Source organism: Malurus melanocephalus, unplaced genomic scaffold (genome assembly GCF_030028575.1).
Source record: "Malurus melanocephalus ecotype Western Australia unplaced genomic scaffold, MMel_1.1 scaffold_306, whole genome shotgun sequence".
NCBI lineage: Eukaryota > Metazoa > Chordata > Aves > Passeriformes > Maluridae > Malurus > Malurus melanocephalus.
Window position 1 is genome coordinate 227,822 of NW_026623538.1, and position 3,438 is coordinate 231,259.

A 3,438-nucleotide genomic window follows, 5' to 3' on the forward strand; every position below is an offset into this window, starting at 1 on the left:
CCACTCAACCACATCAGCCAGATCCAGACGCCTCACCTTCAGGGATTGTGACTCCACCATATCCCTGGGCAACCTATTCCAGTGCCTGAACACTCTTAACAGCGGTTTGTTGTTGGGGTTTTTTTTGGGTTTTTTTTTGTTTTGTTTGTTTGTTTTTTTTTTTTTTATGTACCTAATCTGAGTCTCGCCTGTCTCATTTTAAGGCCATTCCGTCTGGTCCGCTCACTGCAGCACGGCAGAAGAGACCGGCCCCCACCGCACCACAACCCCTTGTCAGGGAGCTGGAGAGAGCARTGAGGTCCCCTGGGCCTCCCTCTGAGATTTCTTTGTTTAAGCTCATTTGTTTTTTCCTTATCGGTTCACGGATGTTGTTTTCACGGAGGAAGAAGTAAGAAAGTACCATTTGCTGCTAATTTTCCAACTTTATTTTTTTCCCGCTGTAATAAAGCACTCTCTGGTAACGGCCTCATGTCTGCCTTGTCTTGTGTGGATGGGTGAGCTGTGACATTGGTGTCACTGTGTCACCTGTCCCATGGTCCAGCACCTGCCTGGGCCCTCTCCCACAGGCATGTGTCAGAACCAGAGCTTTTATCCTGGAGAGGCTCCCTTGGAGAGACCATGATGTAAAGTGTACCAGCGACAGATAAATCCCAGAACAAACTTTCATAAGTCAATTTCCATAATTATCCCCCATTTGCTTATTTAGAGTGTGAACTTCTCTAGCATCAGTTTTTGGCCTTTCCTTTTTCATTGCAATTCTTTGTCTGTTGTCAAATCCTGTTCATCATAAAGATAAATAAATGTTCTGAGTGCCCTGGAGCTTCTCTGTTCACCTAAGAAACCAGAGTGTTCATTAGAGGAGTTTAGCAGTCCTCCAGCACCTAGGAAGGAGGTCTGCTCCCACCTCCCATCTCTTTCTCCTGTCCTCAGCCAGCCCCAGTTGTTGTCGAACCCTCCTGAGGGAAAGCTTAGCTCATTGATTGCCCCAGTAGAAATCAAATCCACCAAAAAACATGAATATTTTTCTTCTGGTTAGTGAGCCAAACTAGCAATAAAAGRCTCTGTCAAGCACAAGCATGAGCCAAAGCAATGGAGTGTGTGGCTGGAAATACAAGAAAGGAGGAAGAGGAAGGAGAAATGAGATTAAGRGGGAAGGTTGATTCCCTTCATTCTGGCACTAACAGGCTGTTTCATCATTTGAGCTGTCTGCACAATCATAACTTTTGTTATGCTAAACTGAAATTTTGCTCCAATGAATATTTTATATTCTGTTGCTGTTGCAGTATATTTTTTCAGTTCTTGATTATTTCCAATTGCTCAGCATCTTTGGTGAGCACAGACTGGGGTAGCAGCCACCAGCTGAATACAGAGAAACAGCAACTCTCCTGCTGCCCAAGAAGTTCTTGTTTCTATATCCAGCAACGAGCCAGGCATGGAACCTTCCTGCATGCCAGCAGCTGAACCATCAGCTTCTGAGTTACACCACTATGGGTCATTAAATATATATGAAGTGAAGTCCTGGGCTTAGGGTATAAATTCACAAAAATCMTGTGTTACGTGTCTTCTGAGCCAGGAGGGAGGGAGAGAATCTAGCTCCGGTTTAATAATGACAGGTGTTATTTATTGCTTTAAAAGTGCTAAATGTTCTACATAGCCAGAAGAGATTTTGATGTAAGTTCAGTGAAAGTTTTAAAACCATGCTCAGACCAAGTGTGTAACTCTTCATCCTCTAATGAGCTCAGTGCAGTGAAGCCCTGGACCCACCCTGTAGAATCAAGAGCATTGTTGTTCATGTAGCGTGAAAATTGCAGGTGTGTGATTGACAGTTTTCCAGGTCGTGCAATTCTGCTGGGTGCCARTGCTGACAATTGAAGGGAGGTGCTTTCTTTTGGTTTGATTTTAAATGCTCCTCTCATTGCAAAGACCTTTCTTCTCTCCAAAAGACTAGGTTGTTATTTGCGTTCTCTGCGTTACTTTGTGCCTTGTCTTGGCCTTGCACTGTCAATGCACCTTCCCTGATTTTACTCACGAGACTCAAATGGATGTTCATTTTCTTTATGATGATGGCCTCGTCCAGTATAGTTTATTACTTGTTGACCATACTCTGTGTGTACTATTATAGAGTAGTCTGAGAACAAACAAAGTCCAGGTTATGGGCAATAGCTCTGGGACCACATCCATCTGTGGGATATCCCCCTTGGTATSAAAAGTGAATTCATCATCCTCATTTCCTAATGTATTGTGGAATATGATTTCAATAAAGACGAACTGGATAAGGCTGCTTCTTCTTGCTTAAGAAGAGCTATTGGACAGAGAAGGATTGCATCTTTTGTACTGAAAAGCTTTTTTAAAATTGTTGTTCATTTAAATATAGGAACAAAACATAGTAAACCAGAAAGATAATTGCTGAAAAATGGGTATGTCCAGTCTGTGCAGCCAGTGCAGTCTGGCATGTCTCAGGGTCCTCATCCTTCAAACACACAGACTAAAGACAATTCCAGCTACTAGTCTAGTCTTGTTTCTTTCCCAGGGCAACCAAATCTTGGAAGGGGGTCACTCTGACATGAACTGAGACCTGAACACCTGGGACAAGGGGGATKTTTCTGTGCCCTGGAGTTTGAAGGGAGCAGAAGAAGGGCTTGGCCATGTTTTCTAGGAACACTACTGAGTCTGGGACGTTCTAAGGAGTCAGAGGTGAATCGCCCGAAYAAATGGCTCTAGATTAGTTTCTGAKGTATGTGCATCTATTGTTTGAAAGAAGTGGAGCAAATGGCCAAGTYATTAGACTTTGCTTGTTGAAATTAAAATAGCCATGGGCAAATGTGATAATTTTCCATTGTCAGTGTATTGTTTGCGGGTTTTTTTACTGATCTAGTGCCAACTTTCAAAGAATAATAAAAAATCACCTACTGACCAGTATCAGTTTCAGCTGTTGCAAAAATCTCAATAAAATAATACATAATTATTACTGAAAAATGCACTTTTCTCCTTTGAAGATGAAAACAGGTTGTGCTTTTGTTTGTAAGGAAGCACTCCACCCATTCAACAAGATATTATTAGTGGTCTTTCAAAATATGTACAAATTGTGCAAGATAGCATCCTGTCAGCACTGGAAATTGTAATTGTATTAAAGTGGTTCCATAAGTGGGGTGGTTATGAGTGAGTTAATGGATCCTGCTCTAAGCCAGGTGCAAGGAGTGTCCAGATGTGTTGTTTGTATTTCTAGAACAAAACTACCCCAAAGCTGCTTAATTAACTGTAGGGCTGCATTGCACTGTGCCTCTAGACTTTGTGTACAAAAATTTTGGTACTTTCCAAAGAGAAACAAGAATGTCAGCATAAACCCCTGTAATGCAGAAGAGATTACATTACAGGAGCTTTGCCCCAGTAAGGTACTTAATATTAGGAACTGCTGGGTCACTTTGTTCCTCATTCCTG